Consider the following 26,574-nt stretch of genomic DNA (forward strand, 5'->3'; position numbering starts at 1 on the left):
ATTTATTGACTCAAAGCATAGCTAGTTTAATTCTTGACACCACATTTCCTGTGATTTAGAGGTTCATTGGAAAAACAGCACACTTGAATTGAATTTCTTCTGAAATTTGATGCATGCTACTGAAGTCAGATTTATCTTAGGGCTAATCCATGTCAAATCAACCAGGGTCTGAACCTTGACATCTCGGAAATTAATAATTTTTTGTGCAGTGATTGTACCAGCCAAGTTGACGAAAACTGCCAAATTTCAGATTTTTTAGGTTCTTAGTTTTTGAGTTATTGACTTTCAAAACAGCAAAAATCCCAAAATTTGACGACATTTTGAAATCTTTAAACAGCTGTAGATCAAACACTATTTGACCTAGAGAGTTCAAATTTAAGTCATTCTCTTCTGCTTTTAATGAGCTTTAATTAGAAATGCAACATGACTGTGGTATTTGAATTTTTTAATTTTTAAGAAACTTGAAAATAAGTTTCTTCGACATCTCAAACACCATTTTTAATATTTTTTTAAAAATATATGATTTGAAGACATCAATTGACTATTCGTGTGCAACATTTCATAATGGGATGGCAATGGGTTCCTATGAAAATTAGATTTTTGTAATGTAATGTGTGCGAAATTTGCTAAATTTGTTGACTTCCATGTTATTAACCACAACTATATGCTGAGTGGTTGAAGTTAAAGTCTTCATGTTAGTCTATTTTATAATTTTTGGACTACAAATAACATGAAAATACCTAAAACTTATCACTTTTAATATCAGGTACGAGGGGATGTCACTAAACTTTATGGAGATTTATGCACAACAAAAAAATTGTGTTTTGGCACTCAAAAAAGTTCCTTAGCAACACGCCATAAATGACAATGGAGCAGTATGTGCCTGCGCAGTAGCTCGTACAGCATGGCTGCTCCACTGTTAACTTGCACCGTAGAAGAGATACAAAGTGTTGTTGGTTTTTTGTGGTCAGAGGGATTGAAACTTTTTGAATTACATAGGTGTGCGCACGGGAGGGCACATGGGGGCAGTAGTCCCCTCTAATACTCTAGCTTAGGAATTTAGTGCAGAGGAATCTTTATCACAGTTATTAAACAATATTATGCTCATTTCATAATTAAGTATTTTCAAGCCTAAAAAAGGTGCATTACTTCCTATGTAATTGAACTATCCAACTTCGTTCTCTAGCAAATTTCTTGTTATTAACACTCGCATACAGTTTATTCGTTAGTTTTGTTACCTATGTGTTTCCAAGAATAAATTGCCCATACATTAGAAATCGGTAGAAGCGATTGCATGACAAAGTGGGGAGGTGCATGGACATTTTTTTTTCTTTGCAGACAAGGCTTAGCATTAAGAGGCTATAGTTTAGGGGCAAGAAGTGAGGAAGCAACCACCCTCCTAATGGCCATCACTGTTGGAAATGAATATATTATATGCAGTTGTTGCGAATCTGCTGTATGAAACCATGTGCATATGTAAATTAGGGGGAATAATGGAGGGGGGCAAAGAACATTGGTGCCACACACATGTGTATTCTTCTAATACAGTTATTTTCAGTGGTTCCAGACCCACTCTATATACACCCCTGTTCCATACCAATCAATACAATAAAACAGTGAGATGAAATGAGTTTTTTCTTTCTCCAACTGAACTTTCATCAAGGCTCCCCCTCCCCCCACTAATCAGAGGGTGCATGCCTATGCTGAAATCTACAGCAGAATGAATTGTTTAAGTCAGGGGAGAGTGTACTAAATTAACGAATTCACTGATAGATCTACTATTTCACTGCCTTAGTTGCCACACAAACTAGCCTCCCACTCGGTGTTCATCAATGACATTTCGTCTTCAGTCTTTAAATCTTTCCACCCATTCATATACTCTCCCCTGACTTAAACAATTGTCTCCGTACTGAACCTTCATTCAGTTCTAGATTTCAGGTTTCACTCAATCTGACCACGAAAAAGGAGTAACACTTTGTAGCCCTTCATTGCTAAATTGCATTATTTTTCTGCCATCTTATTGCAGGGTTTGCTACGCGTCTGGAAAACAGGGAATTTGGCTTGTCAGGGAATTTTGCAGATAGTTTGGAGAAAAAGTTGCAAAATTAACTTACACTTCCGGATTCGGTTCTTGTGATTACACTCCCAAAAAATATTCAGTTTAAAAACTTTGTTCTTTCGTTCTAATGATTCTCAGTCTTGTGCAAAATTATGGTTCCTTCGAAATTCTGTAATAAATTTTCACTTTGATATTCTTTCTAATATCTAGCATTATAAAAGTAAAACTTGCAGTCCAGATATCGGATTCATAACTAAAGTACATTGACAATATGATCATAATTATTGGAAAGGTTGGTGAAGAAGGGGTTATTGTCTATTATTTTACAGATCTTAGTCTTGTTGGCATTTCCTATAGAATTTGTGTATGAAACAAAAATTTCTGCAGATATTGTGCACTTATAAATGAAAGCAAAAAAGCAGGATTTTCTACACTATAAATCTGCCAGAAAATGAAAATATTGTGTATGGTTTATGAACATTTTTTGTTTTTATATTGTGGAGATCTGTTATGGTGAAATAATGTACCTTTGTTACCTTAGCCTGAAGGTTAGATGCACATGATTGTAGCACCCAATACATTTGATGCCGATTATAATTATACATTTTACTCTTTGAATTGTCACGTGTTCTTGTGTGTAGAATGAAATTTACTAAAAAAAAAAAGTTGTGAAAGTGAATATTCATAATTAACGGATTATGTATTTAATTGAAAAACAAGGTTCAAAAGCAAAATATCATGATGATAAACATGTCTGGAAAAATTTCATTTTTGGACTGGAAAACTTAGAAATGTCATGGAATTCCATAATCAAAAAATCATAGCAACCCTGAATTAGCTAATCCCAATGCCTGGATCCTGTTAGTAGATGCCACAAAAAGAGAATGGGTTATATTTATGATTTTACGACAGATGGTAGATTTAATATGTATAACATAACCCACAGCGCTACAGCCCATGGAGGGCCTTGGCTTACCTACCGACTGCTGGTCTCCCTCCCACACTGTTCCTCCGTCACCTGTTATAGCATGGAGATCTTAGACCAGTATTGGGGTGACGCTTGTAATTTAACTAAAAGGGCCTCCCAAATGGTCAATAGTAGCACTCCTGGGAGGGGCATTGCACAGTGGTTCAGATTACACTTCAGATGTTTTGTCTTGATTAGCCTATCGGAGCATAAAGTGAACTTGTCAGAGTTAAACTAAAAATTCAGGGGCATCCAATTATAGAATGCAATGATTCTGTAAGTAAAATATTGACAAAAGAAGTTTTCACAATCTTGCATCTAGGGAACACTATTTTGAGTGTTCAAATTTCTGTAGTTCTGCTAGTTTTGATTAAATCTCACATGGAAACCCTGTTTTCATTACTTTTAGTTCGTGAAGTGTGCTATTGTAGTCTGTCCAGTTTTGAAACTGAATGCATTTGGCAACTGTGTAATAATGAAGATTAAAAAGCAGAGATTCTGCTTAGTCTAATGGTTAATACTCTTTCCTTTGGTGTAATATCTCAAGTCATGAAGACAATTGGGAAGCAAAGGTAGATGGGACAATGTACTGACCATTTTTTACCCAATGGAAAAGCTGCTTGGCAGGCTCTACCCTTCAGAGCTGTTGCACCATGAAGTGTGTTTAAGTCCTTAAGCTGACACATAAGAGCCAGCTGACTTTTGGAGAGAAATGAATTAGTAAAATCTATGAACTAGATGCTTCGGCCTGAAAGGGTGATAAAGGACTTTTACATGTTTTCACAATTTTGGAGCCCAGAATCTGTTGGGATGCCTCAAAAATATTGTAGATCGCAAGAGTCACTGGTGTTGAGCAGATAGTATGCCTGAGTGTGACTACTGTTAATGTTTTTTTAGAACATGCAATAGTTCATTACAAGACACCATGACAGAAACTAGCCTACACAGTTTCAAAGGGAACAGTGTGATTGACACATGCTTGTGGAAACTCATAGCAACAGCCCTTTGAGAGCCAAGAAGCTTCTCATTGGGTGACCTGTTGGCAGCACAGTCACATTGCTGCTGTTTTGTCTTACCAGGCCGGTTTTTGCTACTGCTTCAATTTGCCCTCATAATGCTGGGTCAATACTGAAATTTTCGAGGCTTCCCACTGGAAATCAAACCCAGGACTGCCAGCACCAAATGCCAGAGTGCTAACCATTAGGCTACATAAAGACTTTACTAAGTAAAAATTTATTTAAAGTAGAATTTAGAATATTGCAGTTCTTTTCACTTAGTCAGTGAATCTTCAAAGACATTCATGGTATTTTAGAAAAACGAGGAAACCATATGCCCTTGTTTGAAAAATGTTATGCCAGTCACTGCAAGGCACTTATAGAAGTGATCCCAGGTCAAGGAAGTCATTTTTTTAAATTTTATTATTGATGATAATTCATGCCATCTAACGCATTGCTTTGGAATATGAAACTTACGGAACAAGAGAACGTCAACTCATCTTTGACAAAACTGCATTAAGCTGGTGATATGTTGCAACGTGATGAGTTAAATTAGAACTAAATATTTGTTACATTGCAGCATTTATGTAAAATGTGTACAGAATTATCTAAATGCTATTTATATCTATTTATAGGAGGAATGGAAGCATGAGCAGAATCACTGCAGGGAGCTGACTTGAGGCCTTAATAGCAAATGTGAAAAGAAGCAGCCAAAGTTGACTAACGGTAGAAGATAAATTACAAACTAAGCAACTTTGGAGGAAATGTGAAGTGCATAGACTTATATTTCATTACATCTTGAGAATATGTAAATGGAAAACTTCTTATTGTAATCAAGTAGTGTCTACTTCCAGTGGCAAAGCGTCCTAAGAGGCCGGGCCTTCCCTAATATATTTGTCTATTACGGATTATTTTATTACTTATAATTTCATTAAACGACGCTTAATAAAAGAAAACTGAAATTCTAGATCTTCCGATAATTACCGCAAGTTTGCAACCCTGTCTGGAACTGTATCTGCGCATTCAGCGAGGCCCACCTGAGTGTGCTTCGGCTGGTCGCATAACCTATGTGATTCGTGCGGGAAAACGAAGCAGGCAGTGGACGCACAGAGCTTGTTGAAGCAGCGTTTCCATGGAAGATTCAGAGCTGTGCCGGGAGCGGAGCACACCCAGCTGTTAACATGTAACGAAAATGTGTTGCTAACACCTCTAAGCCTGGCCTCGTAACCTATCAAAGTAGGCATTATTAGAATTCTAACTGCAAATAATGCATGCAAATTGGTTACCAGTGTTAAGTTTGGTGCTTTCAGCTCTTTTGAGGAACTGCTTTTCGCGAAGTGTTAGCTGCTGGATGTGCCCCACACCAATCTCGATTCAGAGGGAAAGTATTTTATTTCTTTGAGGAAAGGGATATTGAGGCAAAATTTCCTTTCATGATTAGTGACATAACTGAAAACGCGCTACTTTTAAAATGGGCCAAAGTACAATGCAAACGTATAGAGAAAATCAATGTTTCTGAAATTTTCTGGTCGGTGTGTTACACAGAAAGGTGTCCGTGTTCTCTAAATCATATTATAATTTTTAAAAAAGTCTCATGTTGAAGAAGAATTATATGCATAAAAAGAGTTAAAAAGAAATAATTGATTGATAGATTTAGTTTATTTTACTTGGCTTTCTGCCATTTTTGGCTAATTCGGAAGATGAGAATGAGCAATAATATGATGACATTGACGAAGGGACACTCACAAAGAACACCTATGCCCAGGTGGGGATTCGAACCTGAGGCCCTTGTCGTAGCACACTGTTATAACCAATCCGCTGCGGATGTCAGCATTAAAAAGAAATAAATACTAAGTGATGATCAAGTGATCCATTTCCTTAATGCGAGAAACATTTACAATACTGTTATTGAAGTAGCAAATAATTTTTACAAGCAGCTTTAATATAACAAATGTAAGTGGGCTAGGGAACATCAAGTCCCATTGTCACTGTTTTCTGACCTTCGAGACAGAAGCGCCTTTATTCTCAGATATCTAATCAAGACTAGATTAAAGTAGAATCTGAACCAATGCCTCCAGGGGGAATCGAACCTTCTACTTCTTGATTATAAGGCGATAGCCTTAATCACTACATTATCCTTTACAATCACTATCCCGACTTTTTCGAACAGCAGTAGACGAGATTCAGGTAATGTGTTATCTTTTATTTTCTAGGGGCTATATTTTAACATACTACTGTTAAAAAAAAAATCACATCTCCCTCCCCCCTCCAAATCCCTGTGCCTACCCTTCCAGAGACAGCACGCTTCGTCACTGTGTACTTCTGAACTTCTAATGTTTGTTGAAAGTGCAGAAGATTCCTCTCCGCTCCAGTTACATAAAGTGAGCCAAGAGTCTAACATATCTAAGGATCATGAACATTTCTGGGTTGTAAGTAACTTCCTTTGAAAGTCTAGAGAGATCCTTATAACGTGGGAATCATTGCAACCTTTGATCCTTGTCATTTAGTTGATGTTAGACAGTATTGAGCCACTTACGGTGAACAGAAGTTACCTACTTTACTAATCCTGTATCAAAAAATGCAAATAAAACATTTTAGGGTATAAAGTGCTTAAGGTGGGAAAAGGTTCAAATTTTTCTTAAGTTGGATTAGGATGATTTTTTAAGACTTTTTTGGTCCAAAATATCACTACATTTTAGCAATTTTTAGGATTTTTTATTTTTAACAAATATACAACAATGTTTGAGCCCCATACCCATCACAATTCCAGTTTACATCCTAATAAATAATCACTTCTGGAAGATATTCCTCTTCAGAAGAAACCATCCCATGCCAACAGTTCCACTGGGGCTATCACCTGAAATTTGAGAGATGTGTGTAAGAGTATTTGATTCACATGCATTTAAATTTGCAATACCTGTTTCATAATTAGTTTTGATTCAGAATATTGTTACTACACTTATTTTAAAAACTTCAATTTCTTGCTTGTTTTTACTCTGGCAGTTCAAAATGGGCCTACTTTTATGCTTTGTTTACAAGTAGAAGCCACCTTTCATCACAATTTGCAGTTTCTAAAGTTTGCCACTGTTATGAAAGCGTTCTTTCCAGCAAAACTTCAATTTTCAATTTTTGAAAGACAATTGAACTTTGAAGGAATTTTTCAAAAAGGAGTAAATTAGGCCTTATGCAATTTGATTGTTGGAAGACATGAATGAGTAAACGGGGGACTCCCTGATGGTGTGGTGGTAATATTGCCTTGGTTCAAAACATGGTGGAGGCACAACCTAGTGGTTCGGATCCCACTTTAAACTATAGCTCCAGTCCTGATTATCCCTTCTGTGCATAGTGTGGAATTAAAAATTAGTAAAAACTACAGACTTGATCACTGATCTAAAATGTATACTTTGGCCCATAGTGACTCCTAAACCTGCAATTTTTTCCAAATTTTGTGACACCCAATGAAGTTGTGTACTTTGGTAGGTTGTTACTACTATAATAAGAAAAAATAAAATCTCAGCTGGAGGGTCAGAGGAGGAATGAAATATGTCCAAGTAAAAATTGGTTAATTTATTACCAAAATTTTAAAACTGAGAAAATTAAATAACTTGTTACTGATTGACCAGTTCAGGAGATAATAATGCTTAATTTCCTGCACTGTGCAAACCAACTTATAAGGGAGGGAGATGAGTGTGAATGGATTACAGTTAATACTATTTTAATATTCTTTAAATATGGTCTACATGACCCCATCAACACACAACAATGCGCTATTCTTTAGCACATTCTTGCTTCTATTTTCCCTTGAGGATGGACCAATACAAAATTTACCAATGCGATATAAAATTATAAATGGTTCATTGATCTCCTTAATAAATGTATGTTACAGATGAACTAAACTTTTGCAATGCAAAAGAAGTTGTTAGACATTTACTTTTAAAAAATATGGAACAGATATTACATGTTTATAACTATAAAAATGTTAACAAAATTGCACTAAATTGTAATATTTATAGATAGATCAGACCAATATGCCTACATCGACCAATACCGATAGAGTACTGATTAATCTATAGCAACCATATTTTCTTTTGAATTGGTCAATTAGCAACAAATTATTTAAAATAAAACATATTTATGTTGACAATACTTGGACTTGTTTCTGTACTTAAAATGATTTATCATAAAGTAATATTAATTTCAGCTTTAAAAATTCTGCTAATAATTTTTCCAACCACATATTATTCATCCTTTGAGTCTACTCATTGTTACCATAAATACTGTCACAACTTTGATGCTGCTTATTTGTACACCTGGTAGTCAAAGTAAACACTTTCTATGGTGGGAACACATTGGTCACTGTTAGTTCAGCTTTCTTGATGGCAATTACAAAAATCATGTGGCAGGTTGGGAAACTAAAAATCTATATCACAAAACCCTTTGAAACTTTGGGTAACAAGCCTGTGAATGGATAGCCACAAAAGCATAAAATTTCTGCGGAGCTATTATGGAGAGATGGTTTAGTATTTGAGCAATACCCTCTTCCATGATTAGGACTGGAACTTTCAGCAGGATTTGACACCAGCTCATAAGGTTCCAACGACCCAGCAAGAGCTTAAGATCCCCTTCTGATTAGACACCTGGCAGTCTTAACCTTAACACCACAAGACGTGGTTTCTGCTTCACGATAGTGATGCATTTTCTTATGAAGGCAAGGCAGTGGTGGATTTCCCTCTAAACACACACCATAATACAATAAGTGACCAGAGAGTTACGGCTTCTGTGCAAAACATATATGCATGTAAAATATATTATTAAAATATCTCTCAGTATTGTTGCAGTATTTACTTAACTATGTAAAACTTGAAAATTTTACCACTTACTATAATTATATAATAGCAACCAACCAAAACACAATTTTATCTTATGTCCCAGCAGAGATATGGATACATAATTAAAACTAATTGCAAATTTATCAGTCTGTAGACTAAAATATTAAAGTTACAGGCCTGTGATCAAATCTAACTTTTACTCATTCATGTCTCTCCAACAGCTAAATTACAACACACCTACTCCCTCCCTTCCCAAAATAATTAAAATCTGAAATTATGTTGAAATTTCAGAATTAAGGATTTACCAGTAGCAGAGAAAATCTAATTTAAGGAAAGCAGGAAAAAAAATGGCCACTACTCAAACAAAAATTATAAAAGTAGGACTAATTTGAACTACATTTTCAAGGTAACAACACACTAAGAAATTGCATTATAAAGAAAAAAATAGGTGAGTAACCAGTGCCAAGACCACTTTACAAGGAATGACCGCAAATGAGAGCTAAAGCACAGAATGGGACTGTTAATAAGCTGTATGAAGTTGTCAAAAGCAGAATCTATAAAGAACTACAAAATATTTACATGAAATTTACAGGACACTACACTAAACATCTCAATTATTTATGGTAATATTCTGTATAGCTCAACAAAGATGGGAAGAACAGTAGCAAACTAAAGTGGATAGTAATTTGTTTTCTCCTTGACAAAACCTTGAACAATATTAAATATTGTTTCTACTAACAGAAAATAAAGTAAAAGATAAGGCTTCTGACAAGCAAAAAGTTGATGCTTAAAGTGATGTGAGGCATTACTCAAAGGAGATTTTTTTGGAGTACCTGATCACTTCTAATGCTACCATTGGCTATTTTATGTAGAACCCAAGTAACCACAATGGTGGTTGCCAACGTTTGCCCAACCATGGAATAGTGAGTAAAAAAAAAATTAAAAAACTACTTTCTCATGTTAAGACAACTTTCAACAGTATGTTTTAAATTCTAGAGTGTAAAATAAATTACATGTAACAGTGTTTCTTTTTTGAATATTTCAATCACAGCACATCCCAAGTAACCAAAAGTGGTTGGCCCAACCGTACTAAAAATGGTTGGCGAAACATAAGAACATACCGTGGGGCAACAGTAATTTTGGCCGTGGTTCCAATGTTGACCAACATACTGAAAACTAAAGAATGGATAGGTTTGTGTTCTGATATATACATTTATTGCTAGGCCAAATGTACACAACTTTGACTTGACTTAATTCCTGTTGTTCCCTGTGGAACATAGGGCATCAACAAAGCATCTCCACCTGGTCCTACTGACGGCAATTCTCTTCACTGCATTCCAGCTCTTTCCTTCCTCCAAGGCCTCAGCGTGAACAGATCTTCGCCACGTCTGTCTAGGCCTCCCTCTTTTCCTTCTTCCCTGCGGGTTCCAGTCTAGTGCCTCTCTCTTGACAGCCTCATTTTCCTTCCTCAACGTATGCCCTATCCAATTCCATTTTCGCAGCTTTATTTGTATGGACACCTCGGTTTCTCCAGATTTTCTCCAAAGTTCTTGGTTTTGAATCACTTCTGGCCAAAAGATATTAAAATTTTTTCTCAGGCAGCGATTGATGAAGGTCTGTAATTTAGAGGTAATCGTTTTTGTTACTTTCCATGTCTCAGACCCATACAACAGTACAGACTTAACATTACTTCGAAAAATACGAAGTTTGGTCTTCATAGATATCTTCTTGTTTTTCCATACTGAAAAGAGCCTCACAAAGGTGCCATTTGCTTTTTGGATTCGTTGAGAAACATCCTGTGCAGCCCCTCCGTCTTTTGCCACTACACTACCCAGGTAAGTACAGCTATCCACATTTTCAATAATCTCTTCACCAATATTAAACGGGTCTGTTTTTGTGGAGTTAATCCTCAGTGCCTTGGTCTTCTTGGAGTTAATCACAAGTCCTGCTTTTTTTGCACTTTCTATCAGATCTACTAGATTGTTTGCATATCACCATGTGCTTCAGACAAGAAGCACAAATCGTCTGCAAAATCAAGGTCTTCTAGTCTGTTATTCAATCCCCATTGGATACCACGTCTTTTCCCTCCTATTACATTTCGCATCACTGCATCGATCACGATCAGGAACATTGTAGGTGATAATATACAACCTTGCCTCACTCCAGACTGCACATCTATTGGTTCAGATAATAAATAAAAATAATACAGCACTTTCTCAGTGCTAGTCATTGTTTTCAAGGCACTGTACCTTCAACTGGTAGCATGAAAACTTTCTAGAGTTTACCTAGCTTTCCACCTTTCATGGAATTTAGTCTGCACATAACATTGTTTAACCACTTTTCACAAAAATACCTGTAAGAATGTTCTTTTTCTACTACAGCTAGAGACCAACAATAAGCAATTCCCAACACATCTTTCATCCATGGCAGCTGACAAAGGACTGGTGAGTGACTGCAAGTTAAAAAAAGCTTCAACTTTCATTAAAAAATATATTATATTTCCAGTATGTACTGTGATTGAAATATTCGAAAAGAAACACAGTTACATGTAATTTATTTTACACTCTAGAATGTACAGCATACTCTTGAAAGTTGTCTTAGCATGAGCAAGTTGTTTTTAAAATTGATCTTGACTCACTTTTCTATGGTTGGGCACCACCGTTGGCCCAACGTAAAGCCAACCTATATTATATTTCCAGTATGTACTGTGATTGAAATATTCGAAAAGAAACACAGTTACATGTAATTTATTTTACACTCTAGAATGTACAGCATACTCTTGAAAGTTGTCTTAGCATGAGCAAGTTGTTTTTAAAATTGATCTTGACTCACTTTTCTATGGTTGGGCACCACCGTTGGCCCAACGTAAAGCCAACCTTTCCCACGTAAAAACTGGTGTTGGCCCAGCGGTTGTGGTTACTTGGGATCCTAGAAATATAATATATTTTTAATGAAAGTAGAAGCTATTATTAACTTGCAGTCACTCACCAGTCCTTTGTCAGCCACCATGGATGAAAGATGTGTTGCTTGTCTGTTTAGCTCTAGCAGAGCCGATGCTAGTCATTTTGCCACCCTGGGCGATGGCAGCATATACTCTTCCCTTTCAAACACCTCCCCAACCCCTCATCATTACACAGCAATGGAAAATTGAAAATCAATATATCCTAATGTGACGGGCTCACAGAATCTGACCTATGTCAATGATGGGATCATTAACCTAAACCCAAACCCCAATGCAACCCATCCTATCGGTAATGCTGGTAGCGGTGACAGGTATACTACTATGATAAATTTCCTAAATAAACTACCCACAATACCCCAAAATTATTGTTCCAGGAACCTAAGACAGACCCTCATAAATTCCTTAGTTTTACTGTATTCCTCTATTTATTTCCACATTTACATAAGCACAAAGATTACCCATAGTGACCCGTGAGAGATGAACATTCCCCCTTTCTGGAAAAGAATGTTAACGTTAATACACATACAACAAATCAACTACACACTGCATGATCTTTTGGGCTGAAACGCACAAACATAGATCCAAACTATATATTTTTATTCAGCATCCAGGACGTGTGTATATATTAATTACAAGTCTGCGGCCGTCGCTTAAAGTTACTCATCTAGGCCAATTGCGACACTTTCCAATCAGTATCATTACATTCACCTACACAATGAGTTATGGCTTACGGAAATTTTAAATAAAGGCACGCTGTGCTGTGTGAGTATAGAACTCTCAATACAGTGTCATATCTACTAAAACATATAACAACATACATGCATCAATGGATCATAACACCAAGAAGAACCTAGCAGGATTTCAATTTTGACACTCTTAAAGATATTAACGTAACACAAATATTAGGCCAATGAAACTTTTTTATCAAATGAGGAATTGTTATTCCCTTTACAAAGCTGACATTTTCATATCAATATATTCCATATTAACTTGGCATCATTTTATACTGAAAACCTTTTACAAAATTATACATCGAATGCAAATGCACCGCATATTAATATTTGAAGTAAATTATATTACTGTCCTTTTACATTAATTTTTGACTAGTCAATAAATTTTTCCAAGCTGGTTGCACGACATGTTATGTTCTCGCCACGTTTTGCGGTTAGGCAAATTCGCAAATCATGGCCATGATTAATAATGACACACGGATGCTAGCATATTAATTGAAGTGTTGATATATCACTTTATCCAAAGTTCAGGTGCAATCTCATTATTGGCACTCGAATGAAGATAATAAAGGGTACTTACATATCACAACTGTTTCCCACCAAAGTCTGTGACGACTGTTTTCAGCTCAATTATCCATTGTCACACGAACGTTCACTTCAATGTTCATAGGATATCACACTTCGCAATCTTTAGCGAACATAACGAGCTAATCTGATTAACTTATAATCCAGGAATAACTGTGATTTCCGTGGATTCTTCAGGCTAGTTATATTTCAACGCCATTCTCCATGCTTCCTCCTGACCAGCTCCTGAATCCGTTTCCTCTACCCGATTCTAACAAGGGATATATCGTTCTGTAATTTCAGTATATAATAACTTGAGAGGTATACTAATGAACAAAAAAGGCAAATAAATTATTGTGCATAATTTTCAAGAAATTACTTCTTAATTGCAGCCACATGGTGCACGCAAATTTTGAAAATTGGGCCTTTGTCCCCACCTTACCCCTAATTGTCACAGCTTGTCTTATTATTACATATAAAATTGAAATTTTTCAGAAAAAAAAATGGTGGTTTAGGAGTTAATATAAATCAATCTCGTAACAATATTTTGAGAGTCCTGTTGATATTCCAATTAAGATTGAATGGCTTCTAACCAATGTTACTAGATAAAACAAGGATCAAATAACTTGGAGTTATTTCAGAAAAAAAATGTGCATTTCATCAAAAATGTTGGCACTACAACCCCATGGTTTTAACCACACCTCCCCTAAATTTGCATTCTTTTCAATATGCCCATAAAATCCATCTCACTCCAGATACAGTACTAGGCTGCAACTCCATACAAAACCAATACATTTTGACATGAAGAAAGTTCAGTGGCATGGCACTTCTGCAAAAGAATTTAGATTTCCTAATAAAGTGACGTGAAATATGGAACTTGAAACTTAACACTCAACTATGTACTACAGAGTGATCACAAAGTCCCATTACCCCCTACCGCGTGTCCACATCATCATAGATGGCCGCATTGTATTAATGTGAGATCATGGCAGAGGACAACTCGGAGGTAGTGTGACTATTCGTTATGATTTAGTCCAGAGTGTCTGTGTGTACACCATCGTTTTCATAACAGAGTATGATTCTCCGCCATGTACGATGGGAAATTCTCCTCAACATTGCTGGCGTGATGGCAGTAAATGCACGTCGAACAGCATCCTTAAGTTCATCAACTGTCTCGTAACGTGTGGCAGCAACCTTCTGTTGGGACCTTGTTCTCACTAACATCTATATAATACATAGGGGGTAATGGGACTTTGTGATCACTCTGTACAATGTACCTCCTTAAAGGAAAATACAATAAACACTAAACATTTCATAGAAAATAATGGTGTTCAAAGAGTTGTCATACTTAAGCACCTAAAATTGAATATACAGTTCTCTAAATCTTGTCCACGTCATGCCCCTCAAATTTAGAAAGATTAAATTTTGTTATCTCCGCGATTAGCCAAAAGTTGCAGAAAAGCTAAGTAAAATAAACCAAATCAATTCTAAATTTCTTCTTGGCCTTTGTGTCACCGAATTCTATCTACAAAACACCTGGAAATGCCAATCATTCTGAAAATGATAAATATCCACCTCTTCACAAGAGAGAAACTGGCAGACCGACATATATTCCTGCATAAATTGGCCATTGGCAACATCAGAAGTGATTGTCTTCTCCAGGAAATTTATTTTCGAGTGCCACCTCGCATAACATGAAGAATTCAACTTTTGTCTTGTCAGAACCAAATATTATACCTCATTCAATGTTCCCCATTACACACACTATCCAGCCAGTGTAACAATTTAGCAAACGAAGTAGATATTTTTGGAAATCCAGCACATTTCAGAAGACTGTTGTGCAAAAATGTACAAGACACTTTATTGCATGTAATTTTAATTCATCTTACTTTCTGCTGTTAGTGCAATCCAATCCTCTTCTACATAAATACCCCCCCCCCCCCATGTAATTTCTAGTGTCTAATGTCCAATTCACCCACCAGACTGCACCATAATTACAGCAAGTATATAGCCCAGAATTTAATTTGTGCTCTAAGAATACACAATTATTCAATGATTTTACAATATAAAATTGTCATAATACCATAAAAAATATGAATGAAAATGCATATGATACTCTTACCTGCCTAGTGTCTCTTTATAAGAGATCAGTCAAACCATGTAAACCCTTCCCATCCTTGTGAACTGGTCCAGATGTAGAATCTGCAAAATAGAAATTGTGTCATATTTATTTCCATTTGTTCATTTCTGATGGCGCTACACACATATTTATGATAAGCAAAAATTAAAATATCATTTCATGTACTGAATTTGAACCCAAAATTCAGTTCCTTTTTTTGTACAGACATTTCCTTTTCTCAATTATCAATGTTTCATCCTGCTTTTTGCATAACTCTAAGCAATCTGGACTCCAGGAATCAGCGGCGTTGTGCCCACGTTAAGGCTTGTAAGTCCACCTTACAAGTTGAAATTATTGAAGGAAACTTATTTCATTCCCGTATTTATCGCTTGAACACACATAGCAATATCAGACTTCAAGTAGAACTTTTAACAAAACAATTGAGGACTTGTTTTGATTCGAGTTGTTTCTCTGTAAGGCTTCTTCAGAGGACTTACGTGTAGGTGAATGGGAGAAATGATTTGGACTCGCCCATGGCGGGTGTGTTTGCTTACGTAGTATCTTCTCAACCAATGACAGGGCACCCCGATTCTGAGCCAGATGTAATGCGCATTACCAGTGGGTGCTAACTGGCGAGAATTTCTGTCCCCAGGCAGGCGAAGCTTACGCTGGCATGGTTGCCGCTGCGTTAGACTCATATGTTTGCCACGGTCGGAAGAGAACAAAGAAATTCGACTCCCGTGTTGTTTCAACAATACTTGACGGGAGGTGTAACAAAACGGGTGTAATTTTTAATGTGTAAAGTAACTATTAAGTTCACAAACGAGATTGTTTAATGTTGGATATTACCTCCATTTACCATGATTTACAAAATTTCTTTTTATCTTTTCCTTTCACTAAGTTGCTTGATATGCTTCCCAAAATGTGCGCAAATATCGTAACCATGATAATGAGTAATATTCTCCAATGCATTTGCATTTGGAAATTGTATTCTACGCATTTCCCACAAATGCCTTTTTTAGTAAAAGAAAAAGAATAATAAGGATAAAAATATGACATGACCTTTCCAGAAGAAGAGTTTGTGTCCTTAACTAAGCCGTAAGAGTCATTCCATGCGAAATCAACACAGCTCCCAACCTGACCATCTCCGATTTTCATGAAATTTGGGGAGTTGAAACTATGCATGGAACTTAGTAACTATGAAAATTTTTAGTCTCGTGCGTCTTGTAATTGTTAAATTATTCAAGGTCAAAGTTACCAGAAATTGCCCTTTTTGAGCCCGCTTAGCTATACTAAATGTGCTGTAACTCCGCCGCTATTTCGACTAGGAAGCTCAAATAAAGCTTATTGTACAGGACATTGAACAAGCTTTCCAGTGATATATTACAAGCCCACCTTTCGATAAAAATATAATTTTGTCACGTGACCTTGACATTTGACCTTGAATATCTCAAAACATGTCATCACCAAAAATCGTGAAAAAAATATATTTGGTCCCTCATGCCATACTATAAAACATATCAAAAAATCATTCGGGGACTGCAATGGGATCAGAAGATACAAAATAATATGTGTTACTATGTGACTGATAAATTACTGATATTGTACATAATTAAAAATTTGCTTGTTCAAATACTTTTGACAATAAATTTCGTAAGTAGGTTGACCATATTCTCTTGTGTAGTATCGGTGGTGTGTGTGTATGTGTCTTGTGTTGTAGTTGTGCTGTCTAGTATGTTTGTGTAGTAGTTGTGCTGTCTAGTATGTTTGTTTTGCGTAGTAGTTGTGCTGTCTAATTTGTTTGTGTTTGTCTTGTGTAGTAGTTGTGGTGTGTTTGTGTTTATATTGTGTTATAGTTGTGATGTGTTTGTGTGTGTCTTGTGTAGTAGTTGTGCTGTCTAATGTGTTTGTGTTTGTCTTCTGTAGTAGTTCCTCCATTCATATTGGGGGTTAGGCGTAGAGCTGACAACTCTGCACTGTAAAAAGCCATGTCAAGAATCAGCAATATAAGGCCATGGATGTTCCCAAGGTAAAATATTCCGGAGGTAAAATAGTCCCCCGTTCGGATCTCCGGGTGGGGACTACTTTGGGAGGTCCCTGGACTAAGGATAAGATCTACGTTAGGAATAAGGATATTAAATTAGGCACCTGGAATGTTCTGAGCCTTTACCGGCCTGGGGCATTTCAGTGTACAGTTAATGAGATAGTCAAGTATAAATTAGATGTAGTAGCTGTCCAGGAAGTTAGGTGGCCAGGAGAAGGGAATTGTAAAACTAAAAATTATACTTTTTTCTATGGTGGTACTGAAAATCATAATTTTGGAACAGGCTTTTTCATAAATAATAGAATTATCTCAGCTCTTAAAACAGTAGAATTTATTAATGATAGGATATCATATGCAGTTTTACAGGGTAGGTGGTGTAAAATTATTTTAATAAACATACATGCACCAACGGAAGATAAAGATGATAATACTAAAGATGATTTTTATACAGAGTTAGAACAGGTCTTTGATAAATTTTCTCAGTATGATATGAAAATTCTGTTAGGTGACTGTAATGCACAGATTGGCAAAGAAGAGACATTTAAACCCACAATTGGTAAAGAAAGTCTTCATGAATTAAGTAATGATAATGGTATAAGATTGATTACTTTTGCAACCTCAAAGAATTTAATTGTGAAAAGTACCACTTTTAAACATAAAGATATCCATAAATATACCTGGTCTTCTCCAGATGGTAAAACTCATAATCAGATAGATCATATTCTCATTGATAAGAGAAGGCATACTAGTATAATTGACGTTCGTACACATAGAGGTGCTGACTGTGCCAGTGACCATTATTTAGTAATTGCTAAATTAAGAGAAAGACTCTCAGTGATAAACCATAAGCAACAAAATCTAAAAGTTCTAAAATTTGATACAGGAAAGTTTACTGATGAAAGAATTAAGAAAGATTACCAAATTAAACTGTCAAATAGATTTGATGTTTTGCAGGATTTAAATGATGATGAAAATATAAATGAAACAGACGTAAATAAGAATTGGGAGCACATACGTAATGCAATAGAATCAGCAGCTAAAGAAAGTATAGGATACCATAAACCGAGAAAAAGTAAGCCATGGTTTGATAATGAATGTCATAATCTAATAGAAATAAGAAATCAGGCTAGACTTAGGTGGTTAAATAACTCTGATGATACAAATCTAAACAATTATAATAGAATAAAGCGAGAAGTTAACCGCACGTTTAGAAGTAAAAAAAGAGATTACTTGAAAAACAAAATTAACGAAATTGAAACAAACAGCAAAAATAAAAATATCAGAGATTTATATAAAGGTGTAAATGAGTTTAGAAAGGGGTGGCAACCTAAAGTAAACTTGATAAAAGATAAAGACGGTGATTTTCTAGCTGACCCAAGCGATATTCTAAATAGATGGAAGAACTACTTTAATGACCTTTTAAATGTCCATGTAGGAGATAAATCAGAAGTGAATGAAGTACACACAGCAGAACCTTTAGTTCCAGAACCTAACTTGGCTGAAGTTAAAGATGCTATTAAAAGGCTAAAGAATAACAAAGCACCTGGCATTGATTTAATACCAGCTGAGTTAATTAAATATGGTGGAAATTCATTAATATGTCAAATTCATAAATTAATTTGTTTAATATGGAATAAAGAAGAAATCCCTCAACAGTGGAAAGAATCCATAATTGTTCCTGTGTTTAAAAAAGGTGATAAAATGAACTGCAATAATTACCGTGGAATTTCTCTACTCTCAACAACATATAAAATATTATCTAACATTCTTTTAACAAGACTAACCCCATATGCTAATGAAATTATAGGTGATTATCAATGTGGATTTAAACGTAACAGATCAACTACAGATCAAATTTTTCACATCAGACAGACACTTGAAAAAAAGTGGGAATATAATCAAAATGTCCATCAGCTATTCATTGATTTCAAAAAAGCATATGATTCGGTCAAAAGAGATAAATTATATAATATATTAGTAGAGTTTGGAATATCTAAGAAGCTTGTTAGTATGATAAAAATATGCACCAGTGAAACAGAAAGTAAAATTCGTGTGGGTATTAATATGTCTGACAAATTTACAATTCATGATGGGTTAAAACAAGGAGATGCATTATCTCCATTGCTCTTTAATTTTGCCTTAGAATATGCTGTTAGGAAGGTAAACGAAACTAAAGAAGGACTAAAATTAAATGGTGTGACTCAGTTGTTAGCATATGCAGATGATGTAGACTTACTGGGGGATGATGTGAATACAATTAAGAATAATGCTAAAATATTTTTCAAAACTGCTAAAGAGATAGGTTTGGAAGTTAACAAAGAGAAAACTAAATATATGCTTACAGGCCGAAACCAAGTGTTAGGTAATAATCAAAATCTAATTATTGATAACAAGTCGTTTGAACCAGTTTCCAAATTCAAATACTTAGGAGTAATATTAACAAATGAAAATTATATTAAAGAGGAAATAAAAAGTAGGCTTAATTCAGGAAATGCATGTTACTTCTCTCTTCATAAACTTTTGTCTTCTCGTTTAATATCTAAGAAACTAAAAGTTAAAATATACAAAACCGTAATTTTGCCTGTAGTATTATATGGGTGTGAAACTTGGTCCCTTACATTGAAGGAGGAACATAAATTGAGAGTATTTGAAAATAGGATCCTTAGGAAAATATTTGGACCTAAAAGGGATGAGGAGACAGGTGAGTGGAGAAGGTTACATAATTTAGAACTACATAATTTGTATTCATGTCCAGACATTATTAGAATAATTAAATCAAGAAGACTTAGGTGGGCAGGCCATGTGGCACGAATGGGAGAGGAAAGAGGAGTTTACAGGATTCTTGTTGGGAAACCTGATGGTAAGAGACCAGTAGGGAGGCCAAGACGAAGATGGAGGGACAACGTCGAGATGGACCTAAGGGAAATCGGTAGGGATGGAAAAGAGTATATAGATGTTGCTCAAGATAGGGACAGATGGAAGGCCTGTGTTGCTGCAGCCATGAACCTTCGGGTTTAAGAAGGCTAGAGAGTTAGTTAGTTAGTTATGTGACTGATAAAAGCCTCATTACATGAACTATGACGAGTCAAAAGTCCTTTAACACCCTCTACAAAATGTAAAGGAGTTATCCTGGTCATGAAAGAAATAGGTTAGGCACAGGGAGATATCTAGCTGTGTGTGTCAAGCGAAAGTCAGGCACATTGTTGACCTCCATATTGAATTCAACGCAAAAATTTCAACGGAAAAGGTGTGAAGTGATATATAAATCAGGCTAGAATTTCACGAAAAATGAAACGGCGAAGGTTTTTCCAAAGTATCTTTAACCAGCAAAACGTTATTACTGCATGCTTGTAACTATTAACAAGAATGCTCCTAACGTGTTAGGAACTCGTCGAGATCACGCTGACATCTTGGGAGAGAAAGAAGTATACGCACCATTGCATATGATATTAATCAGCAACATTCACCAAATACTTGAATAGTGGAGAATATTGGGAAAGGTATCTCAAACAATTACGTGATACTTCCTTTGGAATGAAAAATTCTTGAGTGACGAGGCTAATTATTATGTTCACGGTAAAGTTAATAAAAATTATATGCAATACCTGTGATTTGAATGGTTGTTTCTGGTAAGCTAATGATGTAGTATAGCTAGTGTATGGAGAACGGGAATGGTTGGTCCATATTCAACAACGGAACCTTAAATGGTGAGGGCTTCCTGGATGTGTTAAGTGCACAGGTTTTTCATCCTTGCTTACGGGATATGGCACTTTTCCAGAGTTTTGAAACAGGACATTGTGTTACCACACTATGTGAACATTTTGGCAATTTCTACATGGTAAATTTCTTGGTAGATTGATGGGCAGACGGGGATCTATTAAAAGGCCTGCACATTCCCCAGATCTAACATCTTAGGGGGACTTTTACCTTCAGAAACATTTGAAGAGAATGGTGCATGCACCAAAAGTCCGTGATATTGACCATCTGAGAGAAGGCATAGTTGCTGCTTGCGATGATGTTGCACCTGCTACATTGCCAAATGTTCTCTGTGAGCGTGGGAGACGTCAACGAGTGTGCTCACAGGAATATTGACAACACTATAATGTGCATATATCATAAGTGAAAAATATGCGTATCACGTTTTGCTGCCTAAAACTAAGTTGGAAAAACCTTCGCCATTTCATTTTTAGTGAAATTCTAGCCTGATTTGATATATCACTTCACACCCTTTCCTTTGAAATTTTTGCGTTGAATTCAATATGGAGGTCAACAATGTGCCTGACTTTCGCTTGACACACACAGCTAGATATCTCCCTGTGCCTAACCTATTTCTTTCATGACCAGGATAACTCCTTTACATTTTGTAGACTTTTGACTTGTCATAGTTCATGTAATGAGGCTTTTATCAGTCACATAGTAACACATATTATTTTGTATCTTCTGATCCCATTGCAGTCCCCGAATGATTTTTTGATATGTTTTATAGTATGACATGAGGGACCAAATATATTTTTTTCACGATTTTTGGTGATGACATGTTTTGAGATATTCAAGGTCAAATGTCAAGGTCACGTGACAAAATTATATTTTTATCGAAAGGTGGGCTTGTAATATATCACTGGAAAGCTTGTTCAATGTCCTGTACAATAAGCTTTATTTGAGCTTCCTAGGCGAAATAGAAGCGGAGTTACAGCACATTTAGTATAGCTAAGCGGGCTCAAAAAGGGCAATTTCTGGTAACTTTGACCTTGAATAATTTAACAATTACAAGACGCACGAGACTAAAAATTTTCATAGTTACTAAGTTCCATGCATAGTTTCAACTCCCCAAATTTCATGAAGTTGGAGATGGTCAGGTTGAAAATTGCACATATCTGTGTTGATTTGGCATGGAATGACTCGTATGCAAAATTTTTCAATTGCTACCAGTTGAAAGTTGAGCTACAGGTAAATTATTCTGAAGCCGAATATCGAGTAAAGAGTGTGTTTGAACTTCATGAGTACTTGCGTACTACCCATTTGAATCAAGCTGTTGAACAAGTGTACAAACTAACAGAATTGTTCCTCACTGTTTCTGCCTCAAGCTCGTCGGTGGAAAGGTCGTTTTCTGCACTGAAGAGGATTCATATATTTCAACGCAGCACACAGACTCAGGCAAGGAAATCTGACTTGGGACTGATATCCATTGAAAAGGAGCTGCCAAAGACATTGACCAGAAACTCACGATTCTTCCACGACGTGATTGAGGTGTTCAGACTAAAGGATCGTCGGATCAAGTTACAGTATAAATGAGAATTTTCATTAAGTAATACATATGCTATTATTGTTAACATAGAGTGTGTGCATTTTGTGTTTGAAATTGAGTATGCCCATACATGACTTAGATTCAAATAGATTCAATTTAGTTAAAATGTTTTTGGGTTTTCTTTATCCAATATTCAGGTCAGGTTTATCTAAGGAAGCCTTACACCTTTCATAGAATCACGCCACGCCACTGCCAGGAATAGATTTTAGTAATTTCACAATTTTCACATAATATTGCAAAATCTTATTACACAAAAATTCTAAAATTCACATTACAGAGTGTAATTTCACCTTTCATGGTTTAGTCAAAAACTAAATGAAATGTCCATACCCACTATGTCTTTACAGCCAGTTGTACATCTCACTCAACTCCTGCTTAAGGACTAGGGACACCATTTCTTTCCCAAAAAGCAAGAAGCTAAATGTGTGGGAGATCTGTGATGTGGCAGCTGGAATTTTATATGGGCTATGGGCACGTATGGCAGAATTACTTTTACAAGTACCTTAGGAACATTCAGTTCCCACATTAATTTTCCCAGAATTTTTCCAGAACAGTCAATACATAATAGATTACTATTTAAAATTTATTTTAGAACAGACTCCTCCATTTCCCCTCAAGGCATACCATTTTCATTTTTATTATTAGCAATGAGACAGATTAAGTGATACGCTACTGGCATTGGTCAAAATGGGGCACATTGATGTATTGGTTTTTATCAGTAATATTGATAAGCATAACTTAGTGGGTGCAGGAGCACTTGGCAGGGCTTTTAGCAGAAGTGAAATTTATACATTGCACGTTCTGATAACAGGCGACTAGTGGCTTTTTTGAGGTGTACAAAAAACTTATGGTAAACAGTGAAATTTGAAAAAATTGTTCAATTACAGTCACGTATCACTTGTACTATCCATTGCATTTAGAATGTCATGCACAAGGTAGGGCAGGAGGCTCTTGTTCCCCCTTGAACAATGACATATGTTACTTTTCGAGTTTTGAACTTGCGTTACTTATTGTTCACTACAGTTATGTAATATTGTCAATTTTCCCACAAAAGTGTTTACAATGGCTCAACAAACAAAATGAGCAGTGCTCGAAAAACCTTCTTCAGAGCTAGGTGCCAGCTTTGGTGGAGCCCAAGTTAAGAGTTCAGTATGGGCTGTTATGGGCTCTTACTTTTGTTGCCACCACCCACAAATAACAGTGTTTCTGTCAGAAAGGAAAATGCTTAACATTCGAAGAGTAAAAAATAAATAGACAATAAGCAGAGGGAATGTAAGGTTTTGAAATTCTACACCTTCTTTTACAAGTCAGACCATAGAATAAAGATGTATTCTTTTCTTGTGTTTCCTTGATTTGGGGAACTAAAAATAACAGCCCTCCGAATGTTGCCACTTGCTGCAAACACGTGTTGGCCTGCTGGGAAGGGGGGGGGGGGAATGTCCAGGCAAAAGTTCGTCAATAGACTTCCATCCTTCCGTCCCGTGGGGTCAAGAGGTTTATTGTGTGCGCGCTTTCTCGGTTTGAGTAGTCCTTCAAGGAGTTCATTATTAGCTCTATTATTATTGTACAACAGCAAAATGGCAAGTGGAAGTGTTATTAAGCAATAAAGTGGCCAGTGTCTTAAAAGCAAAGAGAGACAAATTGTAATAAATATTTTTAATTATTTAAAGCAGAAAAATCCTGGCAAAAGTGTTAGTTGGATTGTGAGTGAAACCGCTGAAGCGACTGGAATTTCGTGTAAAACTGTTTACAAAATTTGCAGTGAAGCGGTTCAAGGAATTCTTACAACACCAAACAAAAGGAGACAGAGGAGAAACACGCCATATAACAGCAGGTATGTAAAATACAACGACTTTGATCGAAGCGCTGTGCGGCGGAAAGTCCACGAGTTCTTTTTCAAAAATCGTCCTCCAACCCTTCAATCTGTGCTGCGATCAGTAAATGCTGACTCTTCGTTGGAAAATTTTAAGAGGACAACATTTCATCGTCTGTTGAGAGAACTTCATTTTGTGTATGAAAAAAGGGGAAGCAAAGCAATGCTCATTGAAAGGGAAGATGTTGTGTCTATGCATCACAAATATCTGCGTCAAATTAGAAAATTTAGGACCGAAAACAGGTACATTGTATACACGGTCGAGTCGTGGGTTAATGCTGGTGCTACTGCGCAAAAAGAGTGGAGGGGCAAGACAATAAAGACTGCACAACAAGCCTTTCTTTGCAGCCTTTCCAGTGGTTTGAGAGCACCTACAGGTCGGGGGCAAAATTTGCTTTGGCGCATGCCAGTAATGAACACGGTTTTGTTCCAAATGCGAAAACACCGCCGACGAACACGATGAAATGGACAGCGAGACATACGAAAAGTATATTCGGGACCAGATATTTCAAAATCTTCCTCCACGGTCCGTCATCGTTCTGGACAATGCATCGTACCACAGCCGTAAGAAAGAACAGCTGCCCACCAAATCATGGAGGAAGGATGACATGCGAAAATGGCTGCAGAAGCACAACATCACTTATGAAGATGAGATGCTTAAAAGAGATCTGATGGACATCATAAATATTCACCGGTGCAAGTACGATATGTACAAAATAGACGAAATGGCAAAAGATCTTGGCCACACAATTCTTCGGTTAGCCCCTATCACTGTGAGTTGAACCCCATAGAACTTATTTGGGCCCAGGTCAAACACTACGCGAGTTCAAGAAACAGCACATTTAAAATAAAATACATGGAGCAACTGATTTGTGAAGGTTTCGATGTAGTGACAAGTGAACTGTGGAAAAAGTGTGTGGAGCATGTAAGAAGAATTGAAAGTGAAATGTGGGATGCAGATGAACTTCAGGATGACATCGAACCCATAATTATACAGCTAAACAAGGATTCTTCGGATGAAGAGATGACCGCCAGTGACGATTCCTCAGGCAGTGGTGACCCAAGGGATGGCGTTGCACCTTTGAAATAAGAATTTAGTAGCATTGTAAGTACATACATCATTATAATTATTTTGCTATTCCCTATTATCTTCTCCTCTTTCTTAAAGGGAGGTTTCTTTGTTTTACTGATGTGTCGTCGAATTTGCACTCTTGTATTATACAGTAACCGTGGACCTAAGCTCGTACACAGGATTTTTTGAGGGGCAGGGGTAATTGGAAAAAATGTGGAAGACATTTTTTTATTTGGTTTATTGGTTTATTATAATTAGGGCTCGGAAGTTGAAGACCTATAAATTGCCAAATAAATACCTATAAAGAGACTAAAAATATAAAAAAAAGGACCTATAAATGTGATCCAAATTAATTAATAACTTCGGTTTTAACCTCCCCATCCCTTCCTCTGCGCGGCACATTGAGATCTCTGCAGGCGTGTGCTGTCTGGTCGTGTACACCGTGCTGAAAGCTTCAAAACAAGATAAAGTTGCCACTTACAGCACGACCTTCCAGACAAGTTACGGTTAAAGGGTCTTGTACCGTATCTGCTTCAGTCATCCAAAAATGTTTTTCTCTTGTTTCAGGGATCGGTTCAAATATATTTCTTTCTTTCTTTTTTTATTTCTTTACTACAGAAAGGATGTTTAAGAGGTGATGAACTGATGATGATTCGAATTGAGAATGGGCAGTAAAAACATAGTCAAAAGAACGTGAAGTTGCAAAAAAAAAGGGCCATTAAGACCTAAAAAAAGGCTAAAAAAGGACCAATAAGCCATAAAACGCCGAAAAAGGCGAAAAAGGCAAAAAAGGACAAATAAAACCCACCTCTTTCTGGCCTGCAATGACCCAAAATGAACATATATTACGTTGGGCCTAGTCTTCAGACACTAGGGAAAAAAAGGATTTTTCCTCAACTTCCAAGCCCTAATTATAACATACATAGCCTATTTATTATGTTACATACATAAGTAAATTACTAAACATTATGCATAAAGGAATTATTTGTTACTTTTATATATTTCAAATATTTAAAATGTTGAAAAGTAGCAAACTAACTGGTTAAAATGCCAG

At 36.3% G+C, this 26,574-nt stretch overlaps 1 long non-coding RNA gene across 2 annotated transcripts in view; it reads right to left on the reverse strand.

The window, feature by feature from the left end:
- Positions 1 to 6,764: 6,764 nt before the first annotated feature.
- LOC145986016 (uncharacterized) overlaps positions 6,765 to 26,574 on the reverse strand; it is a 40,006-nt gene continuing 20,196 nt past the window's right edge. The window contains exons 4-5 of one of the 2 annotated variants that reach the window (XR_014441476.1): positions 15,230 to 15,309; positions 6,765 to 6,878 (exon numbers count right to left, since the gene is read on the reverse strand). This is a non-coding gene — a long non-coding RNA (uncharacterized LOC145986016). Of the gene's footprint in view, positions 6,879 to 12,723; positions 13,379 to 15,229; positions 15,310 to 26,574 lie in introns of those variants that run through there. The other variant, XR_014441477.1, reaches the window with a different exon arrangement.

Source organism: Lepisma saccharinum, chromosome 3 (genome assembly GCF_977018435.1).
Source record: "Lepisma saccharinum chromosome 3, izLepSacc3.1, whole genome shotgun sequence".
Classification (NCBI taxonomy): Eukaryota; Metazoa; Arthropoda; class Insecta; order Zygentoma; family Lepismatidae; genus Lepisma; species Lepisma saccharinum.